This window comes from Phyllobates terribilis, unplaced genomic scaffold, assembly GCF_046119375.1.
Source record: "Phyllobates terribilis strain yellow unplaced genomic scaffold, ASM4611937v1 Scaffold_2__4_contigs__length_985480577, whole genome shotgun sequence".
In the NCBI taxonomy this organism is placed as follows: Eukaryota; Metazoa; Chordata; class Amphibia; order Anura; family Dendrobatidae; genus Phyllobates; species Phyllobates terribilis.
Window position 1 is genome coordinate 598640742 of NW_027362762.1, and position 21433 is coordinate 598662174.

The window sequence follows — 21433 nt, forward strand, 5'->3', positions numbered from 1 at the left end:
TGTCCAAAAAAAAAATGTTTTCAACTTTTTTCAATTTTACCCCCGTGGGATATATATTCTACCCACACATATTTGGAACTCTCCTGGGGTACCCTCACACATGTTATTCCCTCATTTATTGGATATTTTCACAAAAAAGTGAAATTTTCAAAAATCCAGAAAATTGGCTGAAAACGACTAAATATCAAGGATTCATTGGGAGAATCACTCTGGAACTGAAATCGGAATGCTCACTGACATTTCCCCTATCTGAAAGTCTGATAAACGTCAGAAAAATGACTATGTCCAAAAAAAAATGTTTTCAACTTTTTTCAATTTTACCCCCGTGGGATATATATTCTACCCACACACATTTGGAACTCTCCTGGGGTACCCTCACACATATTATTCCCTCATTTAGTGGATATTTTCACAAAAAAGTGAAATTTTCAAAAATTCAGAAAATTGGCTGAAAACGCGTAAATATCAAAGACTCATTGGGCGAATCGCTCTGGAACTGAAATCGGAACGCTCACTGACATTTCCCCTTTCTGAAAGTCTAATAAACGCCGGAAAAATGACTAAGTCAAAGAAATTTTTTTTTAAACTTTTTTCAATTTTACCCCTTGGGATATATATTCTACCCACACACATTTGGAACTCTCCTGGGGTACCCTCACACATATTATTACCTCATTTAGTGGATATTTTCACAAAAAAGTGAAATTTTTAAAAATCCAGAAAATTGTTTGAAAATGACTAAATATCAAGGACTCAATGGGCGAATCGCTCTGGAACTGAAATCGGAACGCTCACTGACATTTCCCCTGTCTGAAAGTCTGATAAACGACGGAAAAATGACTAAGTCCAAAAAAAAAATGTTTTCAACTTTTTTCAATTTTACCCCCGTGGGATATATATTCTACCCACACACATTTGGTACTCTCCTTGGGTACCCTTACACATATTATTCTCTCATTTAGTGGATATTTTCACAAAAAAGTGAAATTTTCAAAAATCCAGAAAATTGGCTGAAAACGACTAAATATCAAGGACTCATTGGGCGAATTACTCTGGAACTGAAATCGGAACGCTCACTCACATTTCCAATATCTGAAAGTCTGATAACGCCGGAAAAATGACTAAGTCCCCAAAAAAATTTTTTTCAACTTTTTTCAATTTTACCCCCGTGGGATATATATTCTACCCACATCCATTTGGAACTCTCCTGGGGTACCCTCACACATATTATTACCTCATTTAGTGGATATTTTCAAAAAAAAGTAAAATTTTCAAAAATCCAGAAAATTGTTTGAAAACGACTAAATATCAAGGACTCAATGGGCGAATCGCACTGGAACTGAAATCGGAATGCTCACTGACATTTCCCCTATCTGAAAGTCTGATAAACGACGGAAAAATGACTAAGTTCAAAAAAAAATTTTTTTCAACTTTTTTCAATTTTACCCCCGTGGGATATATATTCTACCCACACACATTTGGAACTCTCCTTGGGTACCCTTACACATATTATTCTCTCATTTAGTGGATATTTTCACAAAAAAGTGAAATTTTCCAAAATCCAGAAAATTGGCTGAAATCGACTAAATATCAAGGACTCATTGGGCGAATCGCTCTGGAACTGAAATCAGAACGCTCACTCACATTTCCCCTATCTGAAAGTCTGATAAACGACGGAAAAATGACTAAGTTCAAAAAAAAATTTTTTTAAACTTTTTTCAATTTTACCCCGTGGGATATATATTCTACCCACACACATTTGGAACTCTCCTGGGGTACACTCACACATATTATTCTATCATTTAGTGGATATTTTCACAAAAAAGCGAAATTTTCAAAAATCCAGAAAATTGGCTGAAAACGACTAAATATCAAGGACTCATTGGGCGAATCACTCTGGAACTGAAATCGGAACGCTCACTCACATTTCCCTTATCTGAAAGTCTGATAAACGCCGGAAAAATGACTAAGTCAAAAAAAAAAATGTTTCCAACTTTTTTCAATTTTACCCACGTGGGATATATATTGTACCCACACACATTTGGAACTCTCCTGGGGTACACTCACACATATTATTCTCTCATTTAGTGGATATTTTCACAAAAAAGTGAAATTTTCAAAAATCCACAAAATGGCTGAAAGCGACTAAATATCAAGGACTCATTGGGCGAATCTCTCTGGATCTGAAATCGGAACGCTCACTCACATCTCCCCTATCTGAAAGTCTGATAAACGCCGGAAAACTGACTAAATTCAAAAAAAATTTTTTTTCAACTTTTTTAAATTTTACCACCGTGGGATATATATTCTACCCACACACATTTGGAACTCTTCTGGGGTACCCTCACACATATTATTCCCTCATTTAGTGGATATTTTCACAAAAAAAGTGAAATTTTCAAAAATCCAGAAAATTGGCGGAAAACGAGTAAATATCAAAGACTCATTGGGCGAATCGCTCTGGAACTGAAATTGGAACGCTCACTGACATTTGCCCTATCTGAAAGTATAAGAAACGCCGGAAAAAAATCCAAAAGAAAAATGTTTTCAACTTTTTTCAATTTTACCCCGTGGGATATATATTCTACCCACACACATTTGGAACTCTCCTGGGGTACCCTCACACATATTATTCCCTCATTTCATGGATATTTTCACAAAAAAAGTGAAATTTTCAAAAATACAGAAAATTGGCTGAAAACGACTCAATAACAAGGACTCATTGGGCGAATCGCTCTGGAACTGAAATCGGAACGCTCACTGACATTTCCCCTGTCTGAAAGTCTGATAAACGTCAGAAAAATGACTAAGTCCAAAAAAAATGTTTTCAACTTTTCTCAATTTTACCCCCGTGGGATATATATTCTACCCACACACATTTGGAACTCTCCTGGGGTACCCTCACACATATTATTCCCTCATTTAGTGGATTTTTCCCAAAAAAGTGAAATTTTCAAAAATCCAGAAAATTGGCTGAAAACGGCTCAATAACAAGGACTGATTGGGCGAATCGCTCTGGAACTGAAATCGGAACGCTCACTGACATTTCCCCTATCGGAAAGTCTGATAAACATCAGAAAACTGACTATGTCCAAAAAAAAAATGTTTTCAACTTTTTTCAATTTTACCCCCGTGGGATATATATTCTATCCACACACATTTGGAACTCTCCTGGGGTATCCTCACTCATACTATTCCCTCATTTAGTGGATATTTTCACAAAAAAGTGAAATTTTCAAAAATCCAGAAAATTGGCTGAAAACGAGTAAATATCAAAGACTCATTGGGCGAATCGCTCTGGAACTGAAATTGGAACGCTCACTGACATTTCCCCTATCTGAAAATCAAATAAACGCTGGAAAAAAATCCAAAAAAAAATGTTTTCAACTTTTTTCAATTTTACCCCCGTGGGATTTATATTCTTCCCACAAACATTTGGAACTCTCCTGGGGTACCCTCACACATATTATTCCCTCATTTAGTGGATATTTTAACAAAAAAGTGAAATTTTCAAAAATCCAGAAAATTGGCTGAAAATGACTAAATATCAAAGACTCATTGGGCGAATCGCTCTGGAACTGAAATCGGAATGCTCACTGACATTTCCCCTATCTGAAAGTCTGATAAACGTCAGAAAAATGACTAAGTCGAAAAAAAAAATGTTTTCAACTTTTTTCAATTTTACCACCATGGGATATATATTCTTCCCACACACATTTGGAACTCTTCTGGGGTACCCTCACACATATTATTCCCTCATTTAGTGGATATTTTCACAAAAAAGTAAAATTTTCAAAAATCCAGAAAATTGGCTGAAAACGACTAAATATCAAAGACTCATTGGGCGAATCGCTCTGGAACTGAAATTGGAACTCTCACTGACATTTGCCATATCTGAAAGTCTGATAAACACCGGAAAAATGACTAAGTCCAAAAAAAAATGTTTTCAACTTTTTTCAATTTTACCCCCGTGGGATATATATTCTACCCACACACATTTTGAACTCTCCTGGGGTACCCACACACATAATGTTCCATTATTTAGTGGATATTTTCACAAAAAAGTGAAATTTTCAAAAATCCAGAAAATTGGCTGAAAATGAGTAAATATCAAAGACTCATTGGGCGAATCGCTCTGGAACTGAAATTGGAACGCTCACTGACATTTCCCCTATCTGAAAGTCTGATAAAAGCCGGAAAAATGACTAAGTCCAAAAAAAATTTTTTTTAAACTTTTTTCAATTTTACCCCCGTGGGATATATATTCTACCCACACACATTTGGAACTCTCCTAGGGTACCCTCACACATATTATTCCCTCATTTCGTGGATATTTTCACAAAAAAAGTGAAATTTTCAAAAATCCAGAAAATTGGCTGAAATCGACTAAATATCAAGGACTCATTGGGCGAATCGCTCTGGAACTGAAATCGGAATGCTCACTGACATTTCCCCTATCTGAAAGTCTGATAAACGTCAGAAAAATGACTAAGTCCAAAAAAAATGTTTTCAACTTTTTTCAATTTTACCCCCGTGGGATATATATTCTACCCACACACATTTGGAACTCTCCTGGGGTACCCTCACACATATTATTCCCTCATTTAGTGGATATTTTCACAAAAAAGTGAAATTTTCAAAAATCAAGAAAATTGGCTGAAAATGACTAAATATCAAAGACTCATTGGGCGAATCGTTCTGGAACTGAAATTTGAACACTCACTGACATTTGCCCTATCTGAAATTCTAATAAACGCCAGAAAAAAATCCAAAAAAAAAAATGTTTTCAACTTTTTTCAATTTTACCCCCGTGGGATTTATATTCTTCCCACACACATTTGGAACTCTCCTGGGGTACCCTCACACATATTATTCCCTCATTTAGTGGATATTTTAACAAAAAAGTGAAATTTTCAAAAATCCAGAAAATTGGCTGAAAATGACTAAATATCAAAGACTCATTGGGCGAATCGCTCTGGAACTGAAATTTGAACGCTCACTGACATTTCCCCTATCTGAAAGTCTGATAAAAGCCGGAAAAATGACTAAGTCCAAAAAAAATTTTTTTTCAACTTTTTTCAATTTTACCCCCGTGGGATATATATTCTACCCACACACATTTGGAACTCTCCTGGGGTACCCTCACACATATTATTCCCTCATTTCGTGGATATTTTCACAAAAAAAGTGAAATTTTCAAAAATCCAGAAAATTGGCTGAAATCGACTAAATATCAAGGACTCATTGGGCGAATCGCTCTGGAACTGAAATCAGAATGCACACTGACATTTCCCCTATCTGAAATTCTGATGAACGTCAGAAAAATGACTAAGTCCAAAAAAAAAAATGTTTTCAACTTTTTTCAATTTTACCCCCGTGGGATATATATTCTACCCACACACATTTGGAACTCTCCTGGGGTACCCTCACACATATTATTCCCTCATTTAGTGGATATTTTCACAAAAAAAGTGAAATTTTCAAAAATCAAGAAAATTGGCTGAAATCGACTAAATATCAAGGACTCATTGGGCGAATCGCTCTGGAACTGAAATCGGAATGCTCACTGACATTTCCCCTATCTGAAAGTCTGATAAACGTCAGAAAAATGACTAAGTCCAAAAAAAATGTTTTCAACTTTTTTCAATGTTACCCCCGTGGGATATATATTCTACCCACACACATTTGGAACTCTCCTGGGGTACCCTCACACATATTATTCCCTCATTTAGTGGATATTTTCACAAAAAAGTGAAATTTTCAAAAATCCAGAAAATTGGCTGAAAACGACTAAATATCAAAGACTCATTGGGCGAATCGCTCTGGAACTGAAATTGGAACGCTCACTGACATTTCCCCTATCTGAAAGTCTGATAAAAGCCGGAAAAATGACTAAGTCCAAAAAAAATTTTTTTTAAACTTTTTTTAATTTTACCCCCGTGGGATATATATTCTACCCACACACATTTGGAACTCTCCTGGGGTACCCTCACACATATTATTCCCTCATTTCGTGGATATTTTCACAAAAAAAGTGAAATTTTCAAAAATCTAGAAAATTGGCTGAAATCGACTAAATATCAAGGACTCATTGGGCGAATCGCTCTGGAACTGAAATCGGAATGCTCACTGACATTTCCCCTATCTGAAAGTCTGATAAACGTCAGAAAAATGACTAAGTCCAAAAAAAAAATTTTTCAACTTTTTTCAATTTTACCACCGTGGGATATATATTCTTCCCACACACATTTGGAACTCTCCTGGGGTACCCTCACACATATTATTCCCTCATTTAGTGGATATTTTCACAAAAAAAGTGAAATTTTCAAAAATCCAGAAAATTGGCTGAAATCGACTAAATATCAAGGACTCATTGGGCGAATGGCTCTGGAACTGAAATCGGAATGCTCACTGACATTTCCCCTATCTGAAAGTCTGATAAACGTCAGAAAAATGACTAAGTCCAAAAAAAATGTTTTCAACTTTTTTCAATTTTACCCCCGTGGGATATATATTCTTCCCACACACATTTGGAACTCTCCTGGGGTACCCTCACACATATTATTCCCTCATTTAGTGGATATTTTCACAAAAAAAGTGAAATTTTCAAAAATCCAGAAAATTGGCTGAAATCGACTAAATATCAAGGACTCATTGGGCGAATCGCTCTGGAACTGAAATCGGAATGCTCACTGACATTTCCCCTATCTGAAAGTCTGATAAACGTCAGAAAAATGACTAAGTCCAAAAAAAATGTTTTCAACTTTTTTCAATTTTACCCCCGTGGGATATATATTCTTCCCACACACATTTGGAACTCTCCTGGGGTACCCTCACACATATTATTCCCTCATTTAGTAGATATTTTCACAAAAAAGTAAAATTTTCAAAAATCCAGAAAATTGGCTGAAAAGGACTAAATATCAAAGACTCATTGGGCGAATCGCTCTGGAACTGAAATTGGAACTCTCACTGACATTTGCCCTATCTGAAAGTCTGATAAACACCGGAAAAATGACTAAGTCCAAAAAAAATGTTTTCAACTTTTTTCAATTTTACCCCCGTGGGATATATATTCTACCCACACACATTTGGAACTCTCCTGGGGTACCCACACACATAATATTCCATCATTTAGTGGATATTTTCACAAAAAAGTAAAATTTTCAAAAATCCAGAAAATTGGCTGAAATCGACTAAATATCAAGGACTCATTGGGCGAATCGCTCTGGAACTGAAATCGGAATGCTCACTGACATTTCCCCTATCTGAAAGTCTGATAAACGTCAGAAAAATGACTAAGTCCCAAAAAAAATTTTTTCAACTGTTTTCAATTTTACCACCGTGGGATATATATTCTTCCCACACACATTTGGAATCTCCTGGGGTACCCTCACACATATTATTCCCTCATTTAGTGGATATTTTCACAAAAAAGTAAAATTTTCAAAAATCCAGAAAATTGGCTGAAAACGACTAAATAACAAGGACTCATTGGGCGAATCGCTCTGGAACTGAAATCGGAATGCACACTGACATTTCCCCTATCTGAAAGTCTGATAAACGTCAGAAAAATGACTAAGTCCAAAAAAAAAAATGTTTTCAACTTTTTTCAATTTTACCCCCGTGGGATATATATTCTACCCACACACATTTGGAACTCTCCTGGGGTACCTTCACACATATTATTCCCTCATTTCGTGGATATTTTCACAAAAAAAGTGAAATTTTCAAAAATCCAGAAAATTGGCTGAAATCGACTAAATATCACGGACTCATTGGGCGAATCGCTCTGGTACTGAAATCGGAATCCTCACTGACATTTCCCCTATCTGAAAGTCTGATAAACGTCAGAAAAATGACTAAGTCCAAAAAAAAAATGTTTCAACTTTTTTCAATTTTACCACCGTGGGATATATATTCTTCCCACACACATTTGGAACTCTCCTGGGGTACCCTCACATATATTATTCCCTCATTTAGTGGATATTTTCACAAAAAAGTAAAATTTTCAAAAATCCAGAAAATTGGCTGAAAACGACTAAATAACAAGGACTCATTGGGCGAATCGCTCTGGAACTGAAATCGGAATGCACACTAACATTTCCCCTATCTGAAAGTCTGATAAACGTCAGAAAAATGACTAAGTCCAAAAAAAAAAATGTTTTCAACTTTTTTCAATTTTACCCCCGTGGGATATATATTCTACCCACACACATTTGGAACTCTCCTGGGGTACCCTCACACATATTATTCCCTCATTTAGTGGATATTTTCACAAAAAAGTGAAATTTTCAAAAATCAAGAAAATTGGCTGAAAATGATTAAATATCAAAGACTCATTGGGCAAATCGCTCTGGAACTGAAATTGGAACGCTCACTGACATTTACCCTATCTGAAAGTCTGATAAAAGCCGGAAAAATGACTAAGTCCAAAAAAAATTTTTTTTCAACTTTTTTCAATTTTACCCCCATGGGATATATATTCTACCCACACACATTTGGAACTCTCCTGGGGTACCCTCACACATATTATTCCCTCATTTAGTGGATATTTTCACAAAAAAGTGAAATTTTCAAAAATCAAGAAAATTGGCTGAAAATGACTAAATATCAAAGACTCATTGGGCGAATCGCTCTGGAACTGAAATTGGAACGCTCACTGACATTTCCCCTATCTGAAATTCTGATAAAAGCCAGAAAAATGACTAAGTCCAAAAAAAAATTTTTTTCAACTTTTTTCAATTTTACCCCCGTGGGATATATATTCTACCCACACACATTTGGAACTCTGATGGGGTACCTTCACACATATTATTCCCTCATTTCGTGGATATTTTCACAAAAAAAGTGAAATTTTCAAAAATCCAGAAAATTGGCTGAAATCGACTAAATATCACGGACTTATTGGGCGAATCGCTCTGGTACTGAAATCGGAATGCTCACTGACATTTCCCCTATCTGAAAGTCTGATAAACGTCAGAAAAATGACTAAGTCCAAAAAAAAATTTCTTCAACTTTTTTAAATTTTACCACCGTGGGATATATATTCTTCCCACACACATTTGGAACTCTCCTGGGGTACCCTCACACATATTATTCGCTCATTTAGTGGATATTTTCACAAAAAAGTAAAATTTTCAAAAATCCAGAAAATTGGCTGAAAACGACTAAATAACAAGGACTCATTGGGCGAATCGCTCTGGAACTGAAATCGGAATGCACACTGACATTTCCCCTATCTGAAAGTCTGATAAACATCAGAGAAATGACTAAGTCCAAAAAAAAAAATGTTTTCAACTTTTTTCAATTTTACCCCCGTGGGATATATATTCTACCCACACACATTTGGAACTCTCCTGGGGTACCCTCACACATATTATTCCCTCATTTAGTGGATATTTTCACAAAAAAGTGAAATTTTCAAAAATCAAGAAAATTGGCTGAAAATGACTAAATATCAAAGACTCATTGGGCAAATCGCTCTGGAACTGAAATTGGAACGCTCACTGACAATTACCCTATCTGAAAGTCTGATAAAAGCCGGAAAAATGACTAAGTCCAAAAAAAATTTTTTTTCAACTTTTTTCAATTTTACCCCCGTGGGATATATATTCTACCCACACAAATTTGGAACTCTCCTGGGGTACCCTCACACATATTATTCCCTCATTTTGTGGATATTTTCACAAAAAAAGTGAAATTTTCAAAAATCCAGAAAATTGGCTGAAAACGACTAAATAACAAGGACTCATTGGGCGAATCGCTCTGGAACTGAAATCGGAATGCACACTGACATTTCCCCTATCTGAAAGTCTGATAAACGTCAGAAAAATGACTAAGTCCAAAAAAAAAAATGTTTTCAACTTTTTTCAATTTTACCCCCGTGGGATATATATTCTACCCACACACATTTGGAACTCTCCTGGGGTACCCTCACACATATTATTCCCTCATTTAGTGGATATTTTCACAAAAAAGTGAAATTTTCAAAAATCAAGAAAATTGGCTGAAAATGACTAAATATCAAAGACTCATTGGGCGAATCGCTCTGGAACTGAAATTGGAACGCTCACTGACATTTCCCCTTTCTGAAAGTCTAATAAACGCCGGAAAAATGACTAAGTCCAAAAGAAAAATGTTTTCATCTTTTTTCAATTTTACCCCCGTGGGATATATATTCTACCCACACACATTTGGAACTCTCCTGGGGTACCCTCACACATATTATTCCCTCATTTAGTGGATATTTTCACAAAAAAGTGAAATTTTCAAAAATCAAGAAAATTGGCTGAAAATGACTAAATATCAAAGACTCATTGGGCGAATCGCTCTGGAACTGAAATTGGAACGCTCACTGACATTTCCCCTATCTGAAAGTCTGATAAAAGCCAGAAAAATGACTAAGTCCAAAAAAAATTTTTTTTCAACTTTTTTCAATTTTACCCCCGTGGGATATATATTCTACCCACACACATTTGGAACTCTCCTGGGGTACCTTCACACATATTATTCCCTCATTTCGTGGATATTTTCACAAAAAAAAGTGAAATTTTCAAAAATCCAGAAAATTGGCTGAAATCGACTAAATATCAAGGACTCATTGGGCGAATCGCTCTGGAACTGAAATCGGAATGCTCACTGACATTTCCCCTGTCTGAAAGTCTGATAAACGTCAGAAAAATGACTAAGTCCATAAAAAAAAATTTTCAACTTTTTTCAATTTTACCACCGTGGGATATATATTCTTCCCACACACATTTGGAACTCTCCTGGGGTACCCTCACACATATTATTCCCTCATTTAGTGGATATTTTCACAAAAAAGTAAAATTTTCAAAAATCCAGAAAATTGGCTGAAAACGACAAAATATCAAAGACTCATTGGGCGAATCGCTCTGGAACTGAAATTGGAACTCTCACTGACATTTGCCATATCTGAAAGTCTGATAAACACCGGAAAAATGACTAAGTCCAAAAAAAAATGTTTTCAACTTTTTTCAATTTTACCCCCGTGGGATATATATTCTACCCACACACATTTGGAACTCTCCTGGGGTACCCTCACACATATTATTCCCTCATTTAGTGGATATTTTCACAAAAAAGTGAAATTTTCAAAAATCAAGAAAATTGGCTGAAAATGACTAAATATCAAAGACTCCTTGGGCGAATCGCTCTGGAACTGAAATTGGAACGCTCACTGACATTTCCCCTATCTGAAATTCTGATAAAAGCCAGAAAAATGACTAAGTCCAAAAAAAAATTTCTTCAACTTTTTTAAATTTTACCACCGTGGGATATATATTCTTCCCACACACATTTGGAACTCTCCTGGGGTACCCTCACACATATTATTCGCTCATTTAGTGGATATTTTCACAAAAAAGTAAAATTTTCAAAAATCCAGAAAATTGGCTGAAAACGACTAAATAACAAGGACTCATTGGGCGAATCGCTCTGGAACTGAAATCGGAATGCACACTGACATTTCCCCTATCTGAAAGTCTGATAAACGTCAGAGAAATGACTAAGTCCAAAAAAAAAAATGTTTTCAACTTTTTTCAATTTTACCCCCGTGGGATATATATTCTACCCACACACATTTGGAACTCTCCTGGGGTACCCTCACACATATTATTCCCTCATTTAGTGGATATTTTCACAAAAAAGTGAAATTTTCAAAAATCCAGAAAATTGGCTGAAAACGACTAAATAACAAGGACTCATTGGGCGAATCGCTCTGGAACTGAAATCGGAATGCACACTGACATTTCCCCTATCTGAAAGTCTGATAAACGTCAGAAAAATGACTAAGTCCAAAAAAAAAAATGTTTTCAACTTTTTTCAATTTTACCCCCGTGGGATATATATTCTACCCACACACATTTGGAACTCTCCTGGGGTACCCTCACACATATTATTCCCTCATTTAGTGGATATTTTCACAAAAAAGTGAAATTTTCAAAAATCAAGAAAATTGGCTGAAAATGACTAAATATCAAAGACTCATTGGGCGAATCGCTCTGGAACTGAAATTGGAACGCTCACTGACATTTCCCCTTTCTGAAAGTCTAATAAACGCCGGAAAAATGACTAAGTCCAAAAGAAAAATGTTTTCATCTTTTTTCAATTTTACCCCCGTGGGATATATATTCTACCCACACACATTTGGAACTCTCCTGGGGTACCCTCACACATATTATTCCCTCATTTAGTGGATATTTTCACAAAAAAGTGAAATTTTCAAAAATCAAGAAAATTGGCTGAAAATGACTAAATATCAAAGACTCATTGGGCGAATCGCTCTGGAACTGAAATTGGAACGCTCACTGACATTTCCCCTATCTGAAAGTCTGATAAAAGCCAGAAAAATGACTAAGTCCAAAAAAAAATTTTTTTCAACTTTTTTCAATTTTACCCCCGTGGGATATATATTCTACCCACACAAATTTGGAACTCTCCTGGGGTACCCTCACACATATTATTCCCTCATTTTGTGGATATTTTCACAAAAAAGTGAAATTTTCAAAAATCCAGAAAATTGGCTGAAATCGACTAAATATCAAGGACTCATTGGGCGAATCGCTCTGTAACTGAAATCGTAATGCTCACTGACATTTCCCCTATCTGAAAGTCTGATAAACGTCAGAAAAATGACTATGTCCAAAAAAAAAATGTTTTCAACTTTTTTCAATTTTACCCCCGTGGGATATATATTCTACCCACACACATTTGGAACTCTCCTGGGGTACCCTCACACATATTATTCCCTCATTTATTGGATATTTTCACAAAAAAGTGAAATTTTCAAAAATCCAGAAAATTGGCTGAAAACGACTAAATATCAAAGACTCATTGAGCGAATCGCTCTGGAACTGAAATTGGAACTCTCACTGACAATTGCCCTATCTGAAAGACTGATAAACGCCGGAAAAATGACTAAGTCCAAAAGAAAAATGTTTTCATCTTTTTTCAATTTTACCCACATGGGATATATATTCTACCCACACACATTTGGAACTCTCCTGGGGTACCCTCACACATATTATTCCCTCATTTAGTGGATATTTTCACAAAAAAGTGAAATTTTCAAAAATTCAGAAAATTGGCTGAAAACGACTAAATATCAAAGACTCATTGGGCGAATCGCTCTGGAACTGAAATTGGAACGCTCACTGACAATTGCCCTATCTGAAAGTCTGATAGAAGCCGGAAAAATGACTAAGTCCAAAAGAAAAATGTTTTCATCTTTTTTCAATTTTACCCACATGGGATATATATTCTACCCACACACATTTGGAACTCTCCTGGGGTACCCTCATACATATTATTCTCTCATTTAGTGGATATTTTCACAAAAAAGTGAAATTTTCAAAAATCCAGAAAATTGGCTGAAAACGACTAAATAACAAGGACTGATTGTGCGAATCGCTCTGGAACTGAAATCAGAACGCTCACTGACATTTCCCCTTTCTGAAAGTCTAATAAACGCCGGAAAAATGACTAAGTCCAAAAGAAAAATGTTTTCATCTTTTTTCAATTTTACACCCGTGGGATATATATTCTACCCACACACATTTGGAACTCTCCTGGGGTACCCTCACACATATTATTCCCTCATTTAGTGGATATTTTCACAAAAAAGTGAAATTTTCAAAAATCAAGAAAATTGGCTGAAAATGACTAAATATCAAAGACTCATTGGGCGAATCGCTCTGGAACTGAAATTGGAACGCTCACTGACATTTCCCCTATCTGAAAGTCTGATAAAAGCCAGAAAAATGACTAAGTCCAAAAAAAAATTTTTTTCAACTTTTTTCAATTTTACCCCCGTGAGATATATATTCTACCCACACACATTTGGAACTCTCCTGGGGTACCCTCACACATATTATTCCCTCATTTAGTGGATATTTTCACAAAAAAGTGAAATTTTCAAAAATCAAGAAAATTGGCTGAAAATGACTAAATATCAAAGACTCATTGGGCGAATCGCTCTGGAACTGAAATTGGAATGCTCACTGACATTTCCCCTATCTGAAAGTCTGATAAACGTCAGAAAAATGACTAAGTCCCAAAAAAAATTTTTTCAACTGTTTTCAATTTTACCACCGTGGGATATATATTCTTCCCACACACATTTGGAATCTCCTGGGGTACCCTCACACATATTATTCCCTCATTTAGTGGATATTTTCACAAAAAAGTAAAATTTTCAAAAATCCAGAAAATTGGCTGAAAACGACTAAATAACAAGGACTCATTGGGCGAATCGCTCTGGAACTGAAATCGGAATGCACACTGACATTTCCCCTATCTGAAAGTCTGATAAACGTCAGAAAAATGACTAAGTCCAAAAAAAAAAATGTTTTCAACTTTTTTCAATTTTACCCCCGTGGGATATATATTCTACCCACACACATTTGGAACTCTCCTGGGGTACCCTCACACATATTAATCCCTCATTTAGTGGATATTTTCAGAAAAAAGTGAAATTTTCAAAAATCAAGAAAATTGGCTGAAAATGATTAAATATCAAAGACTCATTGGGCAAATCGCTCTGGAACTGAAATTGGAACGCTCACTGACATTTACCCTATCTGAAAGTCTGATAAAAGCCGGAAAAATGACTAAGTCCAAAAAAAATTTTTTTTCAACTTTTTTCAATTTTACCCCCATGGGATATATATTCCACCCACACAAATTTGGAACTCTCCTGGGGTACCTTCACACATATTATTCCCTCATTTTGTGGATATTTTCACAAAAAAGTGAAATTTTCAAAAATCCAGAAAATTGGCTGAAAACGACTAAATAACAAGGACTCATTGGGCGAATCGCTCTGGAACTGAAATCGGAATGCACACTGACATTTCCCCTATCTGAAAGTCTGATAAACGTCAGAAAAATGACTAAGTCCAAAAAAAAAAATGTTTTCAACTTTTTTCAATATTACCCCCGTGGGATATATATTCTACCCACACACATTTGGAACTCTCCTGGGGTACCCTCACACCTATTATTCCCTCATTTCGTGGATATTTTCACAAAAAAAAGTGAAATTATCAAAAATCCAGAAAATTGGCTGAAATCGACTAAATATCACGGACTCATTGGGCGAATCGCTCTGGTACTGAAATCGGAATGCTCACTGACATTTCCCCTATCTGAAAGTCTGATAAACGTCAGAAAAATGACTAAGTCCAAAAAAAAATTTTTTCAACTTTTTTCAATTTTACCACCGTGGGATATATATTCTTCCCACACACATTTGGAACTCTCCTGGGGTACCCTCACATATATTATTCCCTCATTTAGTGGATATTTTCACAAAAAAGTAAAATTTTCAAAAATCCAGAAAATTGGCTGAAAACGACTAAATAACAAGGACTCATTGGGCGAATCGCTCTGGAACTGAAATCGGAATGCACACTAACATTTCCCCTATCTGAAAGTCTGATAAACATCAGAAAAATGACTAAGTCAAAAAAAAAAATGTTTTCAACTTTTTTCAATTTTTCCCCCCGTGGGATATATATTCTACCCACACACATTTGGAACTCTCCTGGGGTACCCTCACACATATTATTCCCTCATTTAGTGGATATTTTCACAAAAAAGTGAAATTTTCAAAAATCAAGAAAATTGGCTGAAAATGACTAAATATCAAAGACTCATTGGGCGAATCGCTCTGGAACTGAAATTGGAACGCTCACTGACATTTCCCCTTTCTGAAAGTCTAATAAACGCCGGAAAAATGACTAAGTCCAAAAGAAAAATGTTTTCATCTTTTTTCAATTTTACCCCCGTGGGATATATATTCTACCCACACACATTTGGAACTCTCCTGGGGTACCCTCACACATATTATTCCCTCATTTAGTGGATATTTTCACAAAAAAGTGAAATTTTCAAAAATCAAGAAAATTGGCTGAAAATGACTAAATATCAAAGACTCATTGGGCGAATCGCTCTGGAACTGAAATTGGAACGCTCACTGACATTTCCCCTTTCTGAAAGTCTAATAAACGCCGGAAAAATGACTAAGTCCAAAAGAAAAATGTTTTCATCTTTTTTCAATTTTACCCCCGTGGGATATATATTCTACCCACACACATTTGGAACTCTCCTGGGGTACCCTCACACATATTATTCCCTCATTTAGTGGATATTTTCACAAAAAAGTGAAATTTTCAAAAATCAAGAAAATTGGCTGAAAATGACTAAATATCAAAGACTCATTGGGCGAATCGCTCTGGAACTGAAATCGGAATGCACACTGACATTTCCCCTATCTGAAAGTCTGATAAACGTCAGAAAAATGACTAAGTCCAAAAAAAAAAATGTTTTCAACTTTTTTCAATTTTACCCCCGTGGGATATATATTCTACCCACACACATTTGGAACTCTCCTGGGGTACCCTCACACATATTAATCCCTCATTTAGTGGATATTTTCAGAAAAAAGTGAAATTTTCAAAAATCAAGAAAATTGGCTGAAAATGATTAAATATCAAAGACTCATTGGGCAAATCGCTCTGGAACTGAAATTGGAACGCTCACTGACATTTACCCTATCTGAAAGTCTGATAAAAGCCGGAAAAATGACTAAGTCCAAAAAAAATTTTTTTTCAACTTTTTTCAATTTTACCCCCATGGGATATATATTCCACCCACACAAATTTGGAACTCTCCTGGGGTACCTTCACACATATTATTCCCTCATTTTGTGGATATTTTCACAAAAAAGTGAAATTTTCAAAAATCCAGAAAATTGGCTGAAAACGACTAAATAACAAGGACTCATTGGGCGAATCGCTCTGGAACTGAAATCGGAATGCACACTGACATTTCCCCTATCTGAAAGTCTGATAAACGTCAGAAAAATGACTAAGTCCAAAAAAAAAAATGTTTTCAACTTTTTTCAATATTACCCCCGTGGGATATATATTCTACCCACACACATTTGGAACTCTCCTGGGGTACCCTCACACCTATTATTCCCTCATTTCGTGGATATTTTCACAAAAAAAAGTGAAATTATCAAAAATCCAGAAAATTGGCTGAAATCGACTAAATATCACGGACTCATTGGGCGAATCGCTCTGGTACTGAAATCGGAATGCTCACTGACATTTCCCCTATCTGAAAGTCTGATAAACGTCAGAAAAATGACTAAGTCCAAAAAAAAATTTTTTCAACTTTTTTCAATTTTACCACCGTGGGATATATATTCTTCCCACACACATTTGGAACTCTCCTGGGGTACCCTCACATATATTATTCCCTCATTTAGTGGATATTTTCACAAAAAAGTAAAATTTTCAAAAATCCAGAAAATTGGCTGAAAACGACTAAATAACAAGGACTCATTGGGCGAATCGCTCTGGAACTGAAATCGGAATGCACACTAACATTTCCCCTATCTGAAAGTCTGATAAACATCAGAAAAATGACTAAGTCAAAAAAAAAAATGTTTTCAACTTTTTTCAATTTTTCCCCCCGTGGGATATATATTCTACCCACACACATTTGGAACTCTCCTGGGGTACCCTCACACATATTATTCCCTCATTTAGTGGATATTTTCACAAAAAAGTGAAATTTTCAAAAATCAAGAAAATTGGCTGAAAATGACTAAATATCAAAGACTCATTGGGCGAATCGCTCTGGAACTGAAATTGGAACGCTCACTGACATTTCCCCTTTCTGAAAGTCTAATAAACGCCGGAAAAATGACTAAGTCCAAAAGAAAAATGTTTTCATCTTTTTTCAATTTTACCCCCGTGGGATATATATTCTACCCACACACATTTGGAACTCTCCTGGGGTACCCTCACACATATTATTCCCTCATTTAGTGGATATTTTCACAAAAAAGTGAAATTTTCAAAAATCAAGAAAATTGGCTGAAAATGACTAAATATCAAAGACTCATTGGGCGAATCGCTCTGGAACTGAAATTGGAACGCTCACTGACATTTCCCCTTTCTGAAAGTCTAATAAACGCCGGAAAAATGACTAAGTCCAAAAGAAAAATGTTTTCATCTTTTTTCAATTTTACCCCCGTGGGATATATATTCTACCCACACACATTTGGAACTCTCCTGGGGTACCCTCACACATATTATTCCCTCATTTAGTGGATATTTTCACAAAAAAGTGAAATTTTCAAAAATCAAGAAAATTGGCTGAAAATGACTAAATATCAAAGACTCATTGGGCGAATCGCTCTGGAACTGAAATTGGAACGCTCACTGACATTTCCCCTATCTGAAAGTCTGATAAAAGCCAGAAAAATGACTAAGTCCAAAAAAAATTTTTTTTCAACTTTTTTCAATTTTACCCCCGTGGGATATATATTCTACCCACACACATTTGGAACTCTCCTGGGGTACCTTCACACATATTATTCCCTCATTTCGTGGATATTTTCACAAAAAAAAGTGAAATTTTCAAAAATCCAGAAAATTGGCTGAAATCGACTAAATATCAAGGACTCATTGGGCGAATCGCTCTGGAACTGAAATCGGAATGCTCACTGACATTTCCCCTGTCTGAAAGTCTGATAAACGTCAGAAAAATGACTAAGTCCATAAAAAAAAATTTTCAACTTTTTTCAATTTTACCACCGTGGGATATATATTGTTCCCACACACATTTGGAACTCTCCTGGGGTACCCTCACACATATTATTCCCTCATTTAGTGGATATTTTCACAAAAAAGTAAAATTTTCAAAAATCCAGAAAATTGGCTGAAAACGACAAAATATCAAAGACTCATTGGGCGAATCGCTCTGGAACTGAAATTGGAACTCTCACTGACATTTGCCATATCTGAAAGTCTGATAAACACCGGAAAAATGACTAAGTCCAAAAAAAAATGTTTTCAACTTTTTTCAATTTTACCCCCGTGTGATATATATTCTACCCACACACATTTGGAACTCTCCTGGGGTACCCTCACACATATTATTCCCTCATTTAGTGGATATTTTCACAAAAAAGTGAAATTTTCAAAAATCAAGAAAATTGGCTGAAAATGACTAAATATCAAAGACTCCTTGGGCGAATCGCTCTGGAACTGAAATTGGAACGCTCACTGACATTTCCCCTATCTGAAATTCTGATAAAAGCCAGAAAAATGACTAAGTCCAAAAAAAAATTTCTTCAACTTTTTTAAATTTTACCACCGTGGGATATATATTCTTCCCACACACATTTGGAACTCTCCTGGGGTACCCTCACACATATTATTCGCTCATTTAGTGGATATTTTCACAAAAAAGTAAAATTTTCAAAAATCCAGAAAATTGGCTGAAAACGACTAAATAACAAGGACTCATTGGGCGAATCGCTCTGGAACTGAAATCGGAATGCACACTGACATTTCCCCTATCTGAAAGTCTGATAAACGTCAGAGAAATGACTAAGTCCAAAAAAAAAAATGTTTTCAACTTTTTTCAATTTTACCCCCGTGGGATATATATTCTACCCACACACATTTGGAACTCTCCTGGGGTACCCTCACACATATTATTCCCTCATTTAGTGGATATTTTCACAAAAAAGTGAAATTTTCAAAAATCCAGAAAATTGGCTGAAAACGACTAAATAACAAGGACTCATTGGGCGAATCGCTCTGGAACTGAAATCGGAATGCACACTGACATTTCCCCTATCTGAAAGTCTGATAAACGTCAGAAAAATGACTAAGTCCAAAAAAAAAAATGTTTTCAACTTTTTTCAATTTTACCCCCGTGGGATATATATTCTACCCACACACATTTGGAACTCTCCTGGGGTACCCTCACACATATTATTCCCTCATTTAGTGGATATTTTCACAAAAAAGTGAAATTTTCAAAAATCAAGAAAATTGGCTGAAAATGACTAAATATCAAAGACTCATTGGGCGAATCGCTCTGGAACTGAAATTGGAACGCTCACTGACATTTCCCCTTTCTGAAAGTCTAATAAACGCCGGAAAAATGACTAAGTCCAAAAGAAAAATGTTTTCATCTTTTTTCAATTTTACCCCCGTGGGATATATATTCTACCCACACACATTTGGAACTCTCCTGGGGTACCCTCACACATATTATTCCCTCATTTAGTGGATATTTTCACAAAAAAGTGAAATTTTCAAAAATCAAGAAAATTGGCTGAAAATGACTAAATATCAAAGACTCATTGGGCGAATCGCTCTGGAACTGAAATTGGAACGCTCACTGACATTTCCCCTATCTGAAAGTCTGATAAAAGCCAGAAAAATGACTAAGTCCAAAAAAAAATTTTTTTCAACTTTTTTCAATTTTACCCCCGTGGGATATATATTCTACCCACACAAATTTGGAACTCTCCTGGGGTACCCTCACACATATTATTCCCTCATTTTGTGGATATTTTCACAAAAAAGTGAAATTTTCAAAAATCCAGAAAATTGGCTGAAATCGACTAAATATCAAGGACTCATTGGGCGAATCGCTCTGTAACTGAAATCGTAATGCTCACTGACATTTCCCCTATCTGAAAGTCTGATAAACGTCAGAAAAATGACTATGTCCAAAAAAAAAATGTTTTCAACTTTTTTCAATTTTACCCCCGTGGGATATATATTCTACCCACACACATTTGGAACTCTCCTGGGGTACCCTCACACATATTATTCCCTCATTTATTGGATATTTTCACAAAAAAGTGAAATTTTCAAAAATCCAGAAAATTGGCTGAAAACGACTAAATATCAAAGACTCATTGAGCGAATCGCTCTGGAACTGAAATTGGAACTCTCACTGACAATTGCCCTATCTGAAAGACTGATAAACGCCGGAAAAATGACTAAGTCCAAAAGAAAAATGTTTTCATCTTTTTTCAATTTTACCCACATGGGATATATATTCTACCCACACACATTTGGAACTCTCCTGGGGTACCCTCACACATATTATTCCCTCATTTAGTGGATATTTTCACAAAAAAGTGAAATTTTCAAAAATTCAGAAAATTGGCTGAAAACGACTAAATATCAAAGACTCATTGGGCGAATCGCTCTGGAACTGAAATTGGAACGCTCACTGACAATTGCCCTATCTGAAAGTCTGATAGAAGCCGGAAAAATGACTAAGTCCAAAAGAAAAATGTTTTCATCTTTTTTCAATTTTACCCACATGGGATATATATTCTACCCACACACATTTGGAACTCTCCTGGGGTACCCTCATACATATTATTCTCTCATTTAGTGGATATTTTCACAAAAAAGTGAAATTTTCAAAAATCCAGAAAATTGGCTGAAAACGACTAAATAACAAGGACTGATTGTGCGAATCGCTCTGGAACTGAAATCAGAACGCTCACTGACATTTCCCCTTTCTGAAAGTCTAATAAACGCCGGAAAAATGACTAAGTCCAAAAGAAAAATGTTTT